This window comes from Anser cygnoides, chromosome Z, assembly GCF_040182565.1.
Source record: "Anser cygnoides isolate HZ-2024a breed goose chromosome Z, Taihu_goose_T2T_genome, whole genome shotgun sequence".
NCBI classification, from domain to species: Eukaryota; Metazoa; Chordata; class Aves; order Anseriformes; family Anatidae; genus Anser; species Anser cygnoides.
Window position 1 is genome coordinate 70,049,808 of NC_089912.1, and position 18,006 is coordinate 70,067,813.

Genomic DNA, 18,006 nt, shown 5'->3' on the forward strand with positions numbered 1-18,006 from the left:
AGTAATTTCATGTGTAATGTGGCACCTTCCCCTCCATTATGACAGCTGTCTCACTGTCACAGGAAGTAATACATTCGTTAGTTTCACTCAATCATTTCATTTGAGAAATTTGATAGTAAATTGTTTACAAACTTTTAAAATGATTTATTAACTCAGATATTCAGTTCTTCCAAGTCACTAGAGCTGAGCCGCATGAATAATCTTAGTCTGTAAAAATAAAAATGATGTCTGAAAAAAATCCTGAAAAAAATCCTGAGGCTTGATTCTCCCAGAAATCATCTGAATAACATGGGATAGTGACAGACAGCCTAGATGATAATCATAGGCTATGTGTTGTTTTCCTTTTGCAAGAACTTCTAGTCTAACGTTATAAGTGGCTTCTATGTTAAAATAATAATAAAAGGCATTAAATTATGGATTAATGGGAAATGAACGAGAAGAATTGTATAGCTTATATTTATTAATGGATATTTAAAATACTTTCAATTCAATTTTCTCTTGTCGCATTTATTCTGAGGACCTGATATTTTTCTCTCCTTTAACTCCTTAGTTTGTCACCAACTGCAAGCATTATTCCTGACACACAATGGTGTAAAGGAGACAAAACCAGTATTCCTACTTAGAAAAGATAGGGACTCCTAATTTTGGCCCATCCACTGTTTGACAGTAACAGTCCGGTCAGGTCCTATCAATACTGAGGGATACTGTTACATGCAGTTTTTCCATCTCATAGTGCAAATGATGCTATGTAATAAACCCATCTGCTGGGTCTCCAAAGTTATCTTCTTTCTGCTGTCAACAGTCATTCACCAACTGTGTGTATGCCTTGATCCACAGTTAGAGAACCAAACAATAATATTCTGGGTCTGTTGCATTGTCTCAGCTGTGCCAATGCCTCTGCCTTGAAGCTTCAGTTACCAGCAGGTAGATTAAAGTGGAGAATGTTCACTGATCAGCTCGCTTCTATAGGAAGGGAATCATACCTTGCTAACAAGTATTCCCTGTTATTACATGATCCTCATGTTATACAAACAAAACGTTGTCTAAGCTTTTATCTGTTGTGCTTGATTGAGCACCTGAACAGCTTTTAGATTACTGGAGGGCAGATAGAAGAGAAAGGTTAAAAATGTCTTTGTAAACTGTAAAGTATTCTCGATAGGAATTCCTACAGTGTTTAAACTCAACTTCTATTCAGTCTTGCCAGCATATAAAAGTAGTACGTTAAGTAGCTGCTACTACACGCTTGCAATTTGCAGTGCTCATTCCCTTCCATATCACAACAACTTTTTTTTATTTGTATAGGAGTAGAACCATCAGATCTGTCCTAAAACTAAAAAACATCTCTTTAGGTTCCTGCTTCATATTTATTAGATGACTGCAGACAGTTTTCCTGCACTTGGCCATGGGATCTTACCTCATCTACTGTAAAATCTACCAGGAATCAATAAATATTGCTATGCCACTTTCAAGGGTAATACTAAGTTTATTGTTTGCACATTTTATGAATTCACCTTTTCATCCTAGCTTTGTCTGGGATTATTAGGTGAATATTAAAACCTGAGACAGAAGAAAAGTAAGAAAGCTTCTGAATGTTGAAATATCTCCATGTTTCAATTGGGGACAAGTCTCAGATCCCTGTCTATCTTTTTTTCCTCCAACAAAATTTGCAGAAGTAATGACTTGCATTTCATAAACATCTCCCATTTCTCTTTAGACTACAATTGCAGTTTTTTTCATGAGCAAAGTGAAATTTAGATTTGTCTGTCAAGGCACAGAAGGAATGTCTCTAACAGAACACTAGGTAAAATCTAAAGTTAGCACTAACCTCAATAGTCACTTCCATGATGATTATCTGTGATAATAACTACAAATACCAAAAAATAAGTAAACACAGATGATCTGTAAAATGGTTTCTCAAGTGATCAGGAATCTGATCATATTCAGAAAAATACCAAACAGTGATGCTGGTGCTGCAAATCAACTATTACTTATATTTTGGTACAAGCAAAGTAATAAGCTTACCCATCCATCACAGTCACTTGAATGGCTGAAATCACAAAGAAGCTAGAGTTATTTCTATCTTCTGCTTTCCACACTGCTACTCTGGTTAGCATACAGATATTTTCACAGAAAACACACACAGACACACACACACAGACACAGACACACACACAAAACAAAGCAAAAAAACGACAACCTAGTTTATAGTCAATGGTAGATCAAACTAAAAATTAACTTTCCTTGCTGAAGGGTGTGATAGGTTCACTTTTATAATTCTTTAACATTGGTGGGAACCAAAGTGATTTTGTTTAGGCTAAAAAACTATCATCTATTTACTATCTGTTTGTCACTAATTACCCCCCAAAGAGAATTGTTGCTTGCAAGAATGCTTTAAGCTGTCATTTTACTTACACGCAGAAATTAAACATTTCCTCTCAATTGCCACAAAACAAAGAATCTCTTATTATTGTTCTTTTCAATTAGTTTAATTGAGATTTATAGTGAATTTTCTGAAGAGGTTTTGTTTCCTTACTCTGTTCGTTATCTTGTGCAAATCTATGTTTTCCTATTTTAAAAGGGGGAGGGAAGGACCATGAAAACCAAGCTCAGTTCCTCTCTTCACAGAGGCAATGACAGAACTCTGATTTGATGAAACAACTATCAAAGCCCTGAGGAATGAAAAGAAAAGCATCTCTTCTCTATGCTACTACAGGTGAAACTGTATCAAATCTAAAGCAGGATGATTTTCTTTTTTAATGAGAAAAATACTGTACAGATGACAGCTTATTTCAAAATATCAGGTATGCCATAATGGTCTCCTCCAAAGCTGCCAGTTCTGAAGTGAAATTTAATACCTAGCCTATCCAGTCATCTCATACAATTTTCCTTATCTTTTGAATTTATTTATTTATTCATTTATTTATTTAACTTTCCAGTTTGCCTGTGCTGATAGAAAATAATATACATTAAAAAAGTGCCTGGAGTGAAGGGATCTGAGACAGGAGTACTGATCCAGGGGAAGCAAAGATGTGAAAGCAGCTAATCTCTATTGCGTCACTCCTTCAGTTCAGTGTTGGGCACAAACATAACTTTGGGCCAGCCCAAGTACCTGTGATGGGGATACCTGTGCATAGCCACTGAATGCACACTGCACATCTCTTTGATGATGACTCTGACCACAGGGTGGCAAGTCAAGTGTCAATAACCTACTTTGGTGCGATTTTTTTTTTTTTTTCCCAGCAATGCCTATTAGGTCTGAATCTCAGGAACAGTGGTTTCCCATGGCACTTGTTTCATCTCACCCTATTGATCCTGCAATACAGAAACATTGCATAATGCTAAATTCAGGACGTGCTACAATGTATTCAGCTAAATCCGCATGCTTAATTGATTAGCATCTTGCACACATGAAATCCAGTTATTTCAAGAAGCAATTTGCAACAGTAATTAAGAAAAGGAATACAGAAAAGGGAATAATTAGGTTGAAATTATGTTACATTATATCTATTGTTAAATAGCTGTAATGAAAATAAAAAAAAAAAAATGTTTTATTAGCACCGTAATTGTTACATCTGCTTGGTGTTTTGCCAACATCTGCATTCCTAGCAGCACCAGCATGAGTAAGATAGAAACACTGACACATTACAGCTGCTGATCCTGGAAGTTCTGGCTCTGATAAGCCAGAACTTATGGCTTGCCAGTTTTCTTGTATTAATTACAGGAAAATTACAATTCATCAACAAGAACTTGCATTTAAATGGGTGCATTTCAAAGAAATTTGCATGGCTAAGTTTATCATGCACAGGAAGGTCTGTACAAAGTCTAAGTGAGAGACAAAAGAGATTCTTCGGTGAACAAAGACGGTCCAGTTACTCTGTTATAGGATGTACTGATTTTCTTGACTTCTGACCAGAGACCTGAAACTGATCTTCCCTCACTTCACATCAGTGTCTTCATGATGAGAAAATGGCTTTTCTATGCTGGGCATCTCTGTGTCTCTTCTACATAATAAACACATATCAAACTAGAAAAAGAGCAAGAAACTTCTCTTTTTCTTCATAGAGATAGAAACAGATGTAGGAAGTCATATTTCACTTTGCTTTTCCAATACATTATAACGACTTACACAGAAGCTAGGCAGTGGGAAACTCATCCAGAGATTCATGCTATACAGATTCTTCTCTTGGGTAAGAAGACTGCACAGGGCCACGAGCTGCAATTAATCCACCTCATTTAACACAAGCACCTGAATAAGTGCTATCTGCAACAATGATTTTTTTTTGTTGTTTTGTTTTGTTTTGTTTTAAGAACCTGCAGGAGCTTAGCAGAAAGCTTCTGTTCTGAACTCACTAATAAGAAATACTATGACTTGATGATCTATTGATTAACATATACTTTCTGAAACCTTCTTGTGTATGTTATTTGAGCATACAGTTTGTCACTGCATGATGCAAAGGGCCTTTCCACTTATAAAAGTGAGGTTACAATTGATTCTTTCAGATCATCTTCAGTGTTTTATCAGACTCTGTTCAAGTCTCCAGCTTAACCTCAGTCACTGGGGTTAACAAACAATAACACCTGGCATCCACAATTCTGAGTTTTCTGCACCAACAATTGCAACAGCCTCCATCCAACAGCCTGACAAACTGTTCTCCTTGTTCCCTGGTGTTGAGTTTCATTCATTCTTACAGAATATCTGTGATTTTCTTTTCTTCTTCTTCCCTTTAACTTGTATTTATTTAGTCTTGAAGTGTGAACACTTCAGAGACATCCTTAGGGAAATGAACTTATGGCACCTGAAGGCTTCTCTGAGAAACAACAGCTCTACAGTTATGGCAGTATAGTATTACTCCCAGCAACCTTTTGCAGTTTCTGGAAAAGCAGTCATTATAGATCTGGTATCTGTAGAGGAAACTTGTGAGCTACAGCATACTTTTCCCTGTATTCTAAAACTATGGATCTTATTTGTTAGGTACAGAAGAACTTACTAAGTCTTATTAAGACTTAATAATAGTTCTCTAATTTGAATGAAAATGAGAATTAAGAGAGCAATGGAGTCTATCAGGGACAGAATAGCCAACGCATTGTATTCATCAATGAATATCTCCTAGAGTAGCTAGCAGGTCAAGGGAGGTTGTTTTCCCACTCTGCTCTCCTCTCATGAGACCTCTAACATACTGTGTTCTGCTTTGGTGCCCCCAAAATAAGGGAATGGACTTCTTGGACTGAGTCCAGAGAAGGACCACAAAGATGATCAAGGGGCTGGAGCACCCCTCCTACAAGGACAGGCTGAGGGAGTTGGGGTTGTTCAGCTTGGAGGAGAGAAGGCTCCAGGGAGACCTTATCACAACAACCTTCCAACACCTAACAGGGGCCTACAGGAAAATTGGGGAGGGAGTCTTTGTCTCTTTGTCAGGGAGTGGAGTGATAGGACAAGGAAAAATGGCTTTAAAATAAAAGAGGGTAAATTGACATTAGGAATACGTTCTCTGCTCTGAGGGTGGTGAGGCTGTGGATGCCCCATCCCTGAAGGTGTTCAAGGCTGGGCTGGATGGGGCTTTGAGCAATTTGGTCTGGTGGGAGGTGTCCCTGCCCATAGTAGGGGGGTTGGAACTGGGTGATCTTGAAGGTTCCTTCCAACTCAAACCATTCCATGATTAAAAAATTTTAAGGTTTATAACTTTACTCAAACAGATAAACTAACAATACTTGGGATATTTCTGGTTGTGAAGAAATAGTTCATTGCATCAACCAGGCTAAGTCACATTCTTTAATCTCAATAAAGGCAAAGAAAAAATTCTTAATAATAGTGGACTACTTCCTACATCTCTATGGTGATCTAACTCTGAAAGAAATTGTCACATTATATTTCTGTGCTAATCATTTTAACAGAGACACTCAGGAAAAGTGCTTTATTCAGTATTGCTGGGTTTAACCAATGGTAAATTTAAAAAGCCTTAACTACAAAAGAGAAATAGTGGAAATTCTGTCAAATAATTTATTTCCCCTCATTTCATAGCATGTGCAATACAGAGAACTTTGGAAATGTCAAAACATCTATAGGAGGCTATGAAAAAATGTGAAAGGGTTCTGAAAAATTACATAAGGAACGGAATTTTTTACATAAGCAATGGAATTGTTTATGGTATAAAACTTATATATCTTATAAAAAGACCCAAGGATATTTTTTTTTCTTTTTTTAGGAGGGAGGAGTGAGGTGGGCTTAAAAGAAGATTGATTAAATATATATATATATAAATTTCTTACCATCTTAAATATTTTCCAGAGAACTCTCTTCAGCATCAGAAATTTTAGCAGATTTTTGCTTGGTTTTAGGCTAGCATAAGACGGCCTTCTTTTTTTTTTTTTTTTTTTTTTTCCAATAGCAAGAGAAGTACTTTGCACTACAATACCACTGTCTCTCAATGTGATAGAATCCAAGGCTATTTGTTTCATATGTGTGATTGATAATCTCAGTACAGTGTTATGTTGAGCTATTATTCTATATACCATTTTCAGTCTTCAAGTGACTCTGTGGTCTAGACCACAAAGTGTCATGCAATGGCCATGAAATAGTGGAAAAACTTTCCAAAGAGAATGGTAGTGCATCCACTGTAAAGAAAGCATCATGCAGGCTGTATGAAAAACACAGGTAACAAGTTGTTGTGAGGAAAAAAAAAAAAAAAAAGAATTTTTATTTTCTATTTTGTTTCTAAGAGAATGTGAAAATAAAGCTGGAAGAATTTTGAATGTTTTAAAGACAGTATAAAAGCAGTCATGGGCACAAAAAATGTATGTTGTCACCTGAAAATTAGTGTTTTAGAGATGTTTGACTAGATTTCTAAGCATACCTGTATATATATATATATATATATATATATATAGTATTAAATAGATTTTATTTTTACTTATTTTAATTATTTTACTTGTGGCACAAATTTCATTGACATAACTTATTTTCAGTGAATGCAGCATTAACAAAACACAAGAATTATTAACTCTGAAGTTATCATTCTGTTTATATAAGTTTTCTACAGTTTTATTTTGTACAGTCTTCAAAAATCAATATATTTTAAATCTACATAGATAATGAATTAAGATTTTGCATACTAAATGGGCTCCGTGATTCTAATTCCTGAGAACTACAGAAACAGAATATTGCTTATGCTAAAACTTGAGTGTTATATAAGAATCTTGTTATAAATAACATATATAATAATAATCTGTAGTAATCTAAGGATTTTAAGGGCTAGGGCAGCAGCCAAGCCAAGTATAAGCTTTTGTTTCCTTCTACATTTCATATTCGATACTGACATTTTCTCAAATTGATGGCCAGCACAGAAGTCCTCTGTACCACCCAGTAAAGTTGTATGTAATGTAAGTGGTAAAGTTAAACTCTGTTTTGAACGATTTGGTGCCTTTAGCCATGGAGCTAAGTAGAAAGCCAAGCCACTTTGCTGAGGAATTCCCTTCAGTTACTGTGGATAGAAAGACAGGTCATTTTCTCAGTCTGTGACAGGACTATTCCTTATTCTGTTCATAACTGTACCGCAGATTTAACTGTCACATGTAATGGGGCATACACCTAATGTTAATAGATGTGCCACAGAACAATGCTTTCATTATTCACTTTTTTCTAATTATTTTTTCCTGCTTTGTCACATCATTCTATGTAATTACACTGCTGCACCCTCCTTTGGGAAGCTGTCACTTCATTGGCATAACTGGCACAGCATCCTTCAGAAGAGTGAAAGCTTTATTTTCCTGCCATAGCAAGTCTGATGGAAAGTTTACATCAGGGCCCTTTCCTATTTTGAGGAAAAGGAGGACAGATGTTCTCTGCCAAAGGCAGAGACTGGATTGGGAAAAAAAAAAACAAAAGGAAGATTATTTAGAAAAATTTTTCTCCTACGTTTGATGTAGGAGACAAGATGATGTTTTCCTGCTGTCCTAAATCATTTCTGGCTCTGGCACTGTTTGAGACAGCTTACAGTGGCCAGCTTACACTGTTCTTTCCTATCTTTCCCCAAATCACGGGAATCACTCTACAGAGGAGGAAGCTGAGTTCTTAAATATTTTGGAAATAAAAATTTAAAACACGACCTTTTGACAGTAAAGAATTATATTTTCATTTGTTGAGTTACATACAGAAGTGGTTTTATTGTGCCACTGCTTTTATTCTGTCACTCACTGATTTTAATAGTTTTGTTCTAAAATCAGTGGTCCAATATACCTCATTAGAGTTTTTAATCTCTTTTTCTCTTTTTATAATTCTTCTTTTACTTACTTGCAGATTAATTTCTTTTCAGTAAGGCTGTCTGAACAGTAAATGTTGTTCCCTGTTCTACAGGTCCACTTGATAGAGCAGGGACTATCAGTTGCTATCACATCTTTTCTGCATATGCAACCCAGAATCTCACCACCTGATGACCAAGTTTGCTGGCATCAAGTCACTCTGACCACTGTGTTGGTAATTCTCACCTTGGGTCTCTTCTGTTATCTTATTTGCACTATCCACTTACAGAAGCTGCTAGCACTCAAAGTAAGTGGAGAAAACACAGATGGAAATAAAAGTCTCATCTCTGCCTCTTTGCCCGAGAAAATGGAGAACATGATAAATGCTTTCTGAATTTATTCCAGAGAAGGTTATCTACTGTCTGATCTGAGGCTTTACTTGGATGATGAAGTCAATGCCCATCAATAAATCCTCCACTATAGTCTCCTGTGCCTATCATAGTTCCTCCTTAAAATACATCAAAAGACTCTCTCCATGTGCACTCCTGTTCTTCTGCCTCCTCATAACCCCACTCCTCCCACTCCACCTTTGGCTCCTGCTGCTTTCTGTTCTTTTTTTTTTTTTTCCTTTCCAGCATGCCATAGGTGAAAGTCAAAGATGCCTTCTTACTACTTCTGTTACAGTGATCAGACCTCAGTTCCTCTTCTCTGGCTTGATTTGCCTTCATGTCAGCGTTTTGGGCTGCCTCTGGTAGTGTTGGTTCTCCTGGCTGAGGAGTTTATCTCCTCAGATATCTCCTCAAGAGTTTAGCCCATGTTTATCTTCTAATGCTGCCCAAAGAAGGGCTGAAAAACTCCTGATACTCTGCATCAATAAAGACTTTTCTGCATGTGACATCCTCCTCTTTCTTATATTCTCTAGAGGTCAGAAGAAAAGAAAGACCTATATTAAATAAATAAATAAATAAATAAATAAATAAATAAATAAATAAATAAATAAATAAATAGGGTAGGGAAATGTCTTAATTAGGAGAATAGACTGAATTAAACTCTGGTTACTAGCTACTATCAAATGTATAATACGAAACAACCAAAGAACCAGTTGCCTTCACTTTTCTTTTAAAAATGCTCTTTTTGTTTGTTTGTTTGTTTGTTTGTTTGTTTTGTTTTGTTACATTATAATATTATTTTTACATTTTCATCAAATTCTGCAGCGAAGGAATATGTTCAGCCAGCTCTGTCTGTAACAAAGAGCAGCCCATAAATAAATATTTTTTTCTAGAAGGAGACCTTACAGATGCTGACATGAAAATGACATTTTCATAACCCCAAACTATACAATGCTAGCTCAAAGCATTGGGGATTTTTATGAAAAGATCTGCTTTCACTGTGCTTTTAATAAATATTTAGTGTTTAGCTTGCAAAAATCTGCTGTAAAGGGTAAGTCTAGAACATTTTATGAAAACGTGGAGATAAAAACATTTTACTTTCATATTATTACTGAGTTTCTATTTTAATAGAGGCTTGTCTCTTTTCAAATAGAAACTTCTTGTATTAATGTTACAGAATTGTTTCAAAGTTACTAACTGCCTGGAAAAAATGATGATTTAGCACACAATACAATGCAAAAGACTGTTTAAAATGTTCTTTTGCTGAGAACAGGTTTCAGTCCTGCTGCTTTTCCACGCACCCCATGGCCTTTATAAATGTATACTGTACATCTTAGTTATAGAATTAACTATGTTTTCAAGGAAGACATGCTTTAATTACTCAGACATCAGGAAAGAGGGTGAAGTCAGGACAGAATTATCATTTAAGAGTCAAGATAAAAATATTTCCTTCCTCTCTAGCACGGCCAAGGAAACAAAAGAATCTACACAGCAGAGACTATTCTCTCACTCATTATATCATATTAGATTGCGTGCTATTTCCTTCTGCATGTGCAGGACACAAACACAATCAAACTAGTGTTATTGGGATAATTGCTGCTAGTTACATCTCTCCTGTGTGAATCACAGAGTTGTCAGTTGTTAAAAGGTAATTTGTGTTACATTCTAACAGAGACTTTGAAAAAGAGAAGTTAGTTCCTTATTTTTTTTTCCTTTCAAAAGTAAAAAGAATATATATATGAAAAAAAGTTATGATAATTGCCATGAAAAAAAAAAAAAGCAGGATGTTTATAAAATCCAGATCTAGAATAACTGCATATCTTCACAGCTAATTTTATATAGTTGTCATGAGCATGGCTTAAATTGTAATGAGCTTGCTCTGAATTTTCATATGGAAAGCTGTTAGAAACCTAATCCATAATGCAAGACAGCAGAACACTTTATAGGTAAATTACCCACAACACAGCAATAAATCGAAGGAAGTCCTGTCTGTCATTTTAGAAGCAGTGGGAGTCTATTATAGCTTGGCACAGGTATGATGCAGCTGTATGGATAGCACTTGGCTTGCACGGGACACGCTACTGGGAGGAATCTGTTGCCTTTTTAAAGATACAGGGCAAAAATAACCAAAACGATTACCTGAGCAAGACTGACCATAACAAGAAGCTGAACCACAATAACAAAGTACCAGAACAAAACAGGAGAGCAGTCTAGTGAGAGTATTCTGATTTATATTCTTCTCTTGAAGTCTTACCCTAATCAGTTGCACATGAAAATACACAACATAATAATTTTGTCAATGCTGTATTGTTTAAGGTGAATATCTTCTGATTTTTGTTTAGGGAGAGAGGGGGAATAGTTTTTGTCCTGTTTTCTTGTAATAATACCTATTGTTTTGCAGTTCAAAATCAGGTAAGATCAAGGTCAAATTAAATATCACAACTATGTGCAAAAATTCAGGTAATTATAAGAAATGAAAATTAATAAAATGAACAGAAAGAGAAAGCTAATGATGCTAATAAAGGCCCTATCCTGACGTGACAAATATTTTCACATTCAACAAATAAGTCTCTCTCTGTGCAGTCCACACTGGCAGTTGAGCTCTAGGGGCTGCATTTACACATTCCTTTAGATGTCAGAGGGTTGAATTCATAATGATGTAATTATGCATCAAGATATTTAAAAGAATGCACACAAATAAAAGAATTAAGACATTTATGAGTACAAGCATGTTGTTTTGAATTACAGTTGCACCCTTTGAAACTATTTCGATATTTTTTTCTGAACTGCACCCTTATGTTTCTTCTCTTTCAGAGTATTTTGCAACTCTGCTACACCAATATTTTTTAATAACTTGCTCTACACTAAGAAATCTCAGCACCTTCTGCAAGGATCACAGAAGACAGGAATACTATATCTGTTTAGCAGCTTGTGATCTGATGGTGGCAAAAACAGCAAAAGACAAGTCAGAAATAACCCAAAAGTCAAGACTTTCAGACCCTTTTCTAACTATAAGATCCCTTGGCCTTTGAAATAAAATAATAAAATCAAGACTTATAACTACCAGAATTAAACCACAGATGCTGGCTTAAGAAATGACTTTCATTTATTCCTAAATATTTAGAGAAAAAATACATTTTCTGCTTCTCAATACTATGATGACTATAACGCTTTTCACACAGTCAATGCTAGGTCCTGAAGGTCTGAGACTGTAAGAAATTTTTAGCAACTCTTGTACCCTATCACTCGTAACACACTTCAAAAATGGTTCACTATTTAAAATACTGCTCTGTGGCAGAGTTAATAGGATATAAATCACTGCAAGTTAATGAGATTTTTATAAGACTTGCAAACTATGGACTGATATTCAGTGACAAGATTTCACTTTAGTGGTTTTTTTGTTTGTTTGTGTGTTTGTTTTTTTGCGAGTATATGTTACCTCAGCAGGAAGCGAACCATCCCTCCAAAATAAGTAACTCTTCTGGGGTGGTATGTATAGTGTAGCACAACAGCACAGAAAAGACAAGATTTATCTGCAAAATGGCTCACCTGCTCCTGCAATCTGAACATGACATGACCTGTTGTTAAAATTATGCTGTATTAGTGAAAATGTGCTACTGTTAAGTAAAGAGAAGGAACTGAGACCAATCACAGAACATTTTTGTGTTACCATATTTTCAGGTTTTCTAAAAACCACTAGCAGCATCAGAACAGCATATTTTTTTGTAAATAAAAATAAAATAAAAATAAAATGTGAGCACCATGAAAAGCTACTGAACTTGCAGATCAGTATTTCATGAGAAACTTTGGTGATCAGATCAGACCCAAGAATTATACGGTAAAACCCCTGTAGTTCCTGTTCCACTGGGTGCCTAGAAATTCAAATATTTTTATTCATGAACGGTATATATAGTATGTAACAGAAATTCTGCTTTAACAGTTTCAGTACCTCGTCTGTCTGTGGACTCCAGCAAGGATAGCCAGAAAAGCTGACAAAAAAGATTGTATTTCCACTTTCATTTAGTTGTATATGTATATTTAGTTTAATTAAACATATACCAGAAGCTGGTACAAGCCCAGTAAAACAGTAATGTGGTCCTCTGTTTGCTGTAGCTCTTACTGTCCTATGTGTTTGCACCACCTAATACCAGTACCATTTCTTAAAGTCCATCAGAAATTTGAAATTTTCTGCAGTAATCTTTAAGGGGGATACCTACAGATGTCTAAAGTTTTCCAGAAAAGTCTCCTAGCTTTATTAATGAGCATACTAAGAACATGATATATGCCTTATTCCACCTTGAGTTTAACCACAACATGCTTAACACTTTAGAAAAAGTGGAAAATATGCCTTCTTTTCTTCATAAGAAAATGCAGAGGCATCACCAGCTGAGTAAGGGGTGACCAAATCTTGATATACTCCATGGTACAGCCAGTTCATTGCATTCAGCCCTGCACACTACAGTAACTGCACAACTCTCTGCCCCAGCATTTATGTTGTTTTTCTGAGAAAAGTTATTGTCCCAGCTATCAGCAGTGTTTGTGGGTTTTCTCATTACCCGTTGTAAATGTCCCTTGGAAAAGGTGGAGGGGCTAAGCATGTTATTCCCCAGGGAGTCACAGCCATTTGCCTTCAACCTCTGGGTGCAACAAATTTCCTATTCCTCTCTGCAAAGCAATGTGGTTTGAGCTGCTGAGGTGAGGTGAGGACAGTCCTTTTCACATTTCTTTCCACCTGCTGCTCCTCATCGCAACACAAGAAGCCTGGAGTAGGCAGCAGGGACACGCTTCTGCTTGAAGCGCTTAGGCACGGGTCAGCTCTGAACTGAAGCCTTCACCCTTCCAGCACTGTCCTCTGCTCCAGCTGCTGCTTGGGCAGGGGAGTCAGATCATCTGCTCTGCTGGTTGCCTCAGGAAGGAAAGGTAGTCCCTCTTCCCTGCTTTTGGAGGAAGGAGCTCAGATGTCTCATGGCACAAGGTGTTTTGAGTACGTGCTGCAGCCCATAGGGGAAGGGAGAAATTGGAGGTACACCTCAGCCACTGCTGTCACCAACCAGCCCAAGAGCTTGCTGCTCTTTAAATTGCACATCAGGTGTGTCTCTCTCCATGCACTTCACCAAGAATTTAGATATCCAAACTGGTGCAGTGAGGGGCAGACTCATAAAGCTGATGAAAGGCATGATGCTGCACAATCTAAAGCTGTCCTCCTGTACTAACCCTGTTATTCATTTGTAAACATTTCTTTGGATACCTAAAAAGAAAATGAAAAATGAGAAATCTGTGCTTCAAATCATGATGTTTTCTATATAACAACACCCAAAACCAATTAGCAAATTCCTTTTAAATTATCTTTATATGCAGTTACTGCTTTTTCTCTCTAGAAAGCACTTTTAGGTCCTTTTCTCTCTTTGAACTAGACTAATTTTACTGAAGTTACTAAAAGACCATAAATTAAGAGATAAGATAAAAACAGAGTATAGGGTTAGAAGATGTCCTTTGGGGTATTTGAAGTTGATGTCAAGCTCAGAAATCTTTCATATCTGTAATAATGATTTAACATATCTTCTCAAGATTAGGACAGCATTCAGTATATTGAGAGAGCTGTTTATTATTATTATTATTATTATTGTTATTATTGTTATTATTGTTATTATTGTTATTGTTATTGTTATTATTTATTAATTATTATTATGATGATATTTTTATGGCCTTAGCAGAGGCAAACATCTTTTAGATATGGTGACTTCAGAGATTTTAGAAAATTTCAAGACATTTATTACTTAAAATATGATTTCTCTTTACTACTGCATTCATTTCTAACATACACCAAAGACTGGGAAGGGAAAGTGCTAAGATGCCATTGATTTCATCTGTCCTTTCATAAGGTAGAATGATTTGTCAGATTTTCTTATTGAAAAGAGAATACAGGTGTAGTATATGTGGCTTCGACATCTTTCTCCTCTGACATGCCTTGGTACTTCAGTCATTGAAATCAAGTTCTGATTTACGTATGCACTCTGAGAGGTGATTTTTTTCTGAGAACAGTTCCGCTTACTTCAGCAGAAGAAACTATGAAGTTGTTCCTCAAAGTGACCAGAATGTACCAATGTAGCCTTTTTTTTTTTTTTGGTAGCAATTCGTGGTATGTGATTTCATCTTCCACCTTCTACATTTGGTAGCTAATAATCACGGTTAATTTCCTCTGATAAATTATGTCTTTGGCTCACAACAATAAACATGTGGAGCAATATTTGCTTCACCATACTTTGATTTCTCTCAGCATGCAGAGCTTGGCACAGGTCAAGTTCTTAGCAGGTGCTCTTAGATGGTGCTTGACATATTTGGCTTAATGAAAACTCCCTCTTGTCTTCCTGTGTTTATTTCTTCCATTATGAATTATGTCTGTTCTAGTTATGCATGCCCTGAGCTTTGGGAGGATCTGAATGAGGAAGATAAGGTGATCTCAGCAAATCTGTCACCTCTAGCTGCTTTCAGTGTAAGAAGGACCAGAATTCAGAATTCTCCTTCCACTAGTTGGATCAAATGTCATTTTAGCTACAGCACTACAGCAGAAAGACCATTAAAAAAAAAAAAAAAAAAAGGATAAGATTCTGGCATGATGTTACTCAGACCTAAGAACAAGCTCTTTTGTCATCTCTGTTATCATTCTGTGTTGCCTAGCAATTTGTGGTAATTCCATTATTTTCAGTATCTCTTAAAAAAGAAACAATGGAGACTAGAAACAGACATTCCTACACATGTAAAACTAAAAAAAAGATTATTTTATCATTTCAACACACACAAAAAATATATATAAATAAGTCACACTCTCTTATGATTTTTCCAACTTTTGAATTCCAGGAAAAAGAAGAAGCAATACACTAGGTAAAAGTAGATATTACAGTATATTTATTAAAACCCTAAAACATGTGGCTAGAGAGTTGATTTACCTTTTTCTCGAGTCTCATTTAAATGAAATATAAGCTATTTTTATCTGCCTGTAATTTAAAAAATATGCTGACAAAACAGATAGCACAAAATGGTCCTTGAAATACCTGTTTATCTAGCACACAGTAAAAAAAAAAAAAAAAAAGTATATATGTATAATATACTTTGGTAATAGTTTTATAATTCTTAGGCTATAATCAAAGATTTCTTTCAAAGTATGTTTTATCAAACTATGATAAAGCAATGGATAAGAACATACAATCATGTCAGCATAGTTGTTATAGCTGATGATACACATGATTTCAGTGCCTCAGAAGTCAGCAGAAAATTTCTTTAGTTAAGACATCATTTAACTCTAACGTGTAATAATTGGCATACAAATTGCTGCCAGAAAGACAGAGAAATGTTTTCTAAAGCATAAAAATATACAATTTCTGTCTCACTTCTTTCATTCCTCATTGTGAATGCCATGTTAGACTCGTGCCTCTGACGTCAGGAAAAAAATAAGCATGAAAAAAATGAATAAAGAATGAAAATGTCCAGAACTGTGGGATTAAAAAATACCATGCATTTCTATGTTAATGTTTAATAAAGACTGCAGTCTGGGTTTACTTAACATAAATTATGAATATTTTTACACATGCTTTGTATTTCTGTAGCTCAAAACACTGTGATAACATGCTTCATCTAGAAAGGCCTGAGGATAATGATTATGATGAGGTTCCAGGTGAATGGTGACATTTCTGCTGGTTTGATACATCTGTGTACATGTATATGTGTGTATATACTAACCTCTAATGAAACTGCAGTTATACTAGGCATGGGGCTTCCTTCTTTAACCTTCCTTTTATGTCTATTGTTAAGATACTTCTGTCCCACAGATCCCTATAAATGTCTCATTTTGATAAAATTGCTTCCCTTTCAGCAGGCAGAAGAGATCATGGATCATGTTGGCTAGCACCAACAAGACAGTTAGTGTGGGTTAAACCAGGAAAAGCCCTGTGACCCTGTACCGAAATGGATTAGGGAATTTCATGTGCCCACTGACAGCACTGAATTTTTTAGAGATTGTCATGCTCACTCATCCTCTCCTTCTAAACCTTTTGTCTTCACTTCTGTTTCAAGGTAATACTGTGTGGGCTTTCTTGCTTGCAAACTTCTCTTTTAAACTGCTGTGAGATTAATGTATCAGCCACCAACTAATTTTTCTATAACTGGACTTTTAGCACATCCCTTATCTCTGCCTGTCTCTGATACATTGGCTTTGTTGTCTTGTTGCAGCTTGAGCTGAACAGAAGCGAATGTAAACTCTTACACATTACATTCACCTTCTTTTCTCTTTGCCTGCCTGTAAGGAAAACACCCTACTCCATTCTACTCACAGGTCTTTTTTGGACTTTTCCATTTTTCTTGCCCAGCAAACTCAGCCCATTCTTTTTCATCTTCAGCACATGCCAGGGTCACCCTCTCCTTTACTCACTCTCTGCCAGGTTTCTCATCCTGGCTTATATTACCTTACACTAGAATTTCTGCTCAGTTTGCCTTTATGGACTTTCTTATGGACCCATGCCAAATAATACTGCTCAGGCCATGTTTCTTATTTGCTGATTTGAACACTCTGATTTCACTGCTTAGTTTAGCTGACCTCTCTCCTGGCATAACCTCTCCAGTTCCCCATTTACTACAATATCCTACTTTGGTTTCTTTTAAGCATCTCATTAATTCTACACATCCTTAGTGTCCCTTGCTGAGGGATCTTCATACTGATTCTGCTTCTTTCTTCCTTATGACAACATTCCTAGCCTCATCACTGGGTTTCTTAGCTTCACTCACATTTGCCTCTGCCTTTTATTGCACAACTGGCAGTGCTAGTTAGTGCATCTTCGTGCTCATTCCTGACTCTGTACCGATTTACATCTTTTTAAATCTAGTCATACCTATGAGGAAACTAACAAAGAATTGAACACACTTTTTCTTCCTATTTTGTAAAGAACTCTTTTTCTTCCACTAAATTCTCTCTACTTTTCTATCCCATGACTACTGTTCCTTTTACCTCTGGAGAAGTCCTAATAGATCATGGATTAAAGAGTAAACAGTGTCATTACAATGCAAACAAAGACTTACTTTTAGCATTTCCTTGAGGTGGTTCCAAACAAAACTAATTTATGAGGGACTGGTCCTCATTCAAAGGCCATTATTTTGTTGTTGAAGTTTATCTCTAAACTGCAGTTGAAAGGAATAACAGGAAGTTGTATAGACATACCTAAGTGACCAACCTCAGGGCCACCATTCAACTTACCTAGGCTAAGTACTGATAGGGTGTAGTACAGGAATATGGTTAGCCCATGGTGTTTCCTGAATTCCTTTGTGTTCAATAATCTTCACAGCAGGATTCAGATACTAGATCATTTTTTGTAAACTTGTAAGAGCTCTTCCA

General features: G+C 36.1%; 1 protein-coding gene across 1 annotated transcript in view; it reads right to left on the reverse strand.

The window, feature by feature from the left end:
* The window catches only part of HCN1 (hyperpolarization activated cyclic nucleotide gated potassium channel 1), a 213,425-nt gene that overhangs the window by 61,889 nt on the left and 133,530 nt on the right, over positions 1 to 18,006 (reverse strand). The gene's annotated exons all lie outside the window — the stretch shown is intronic.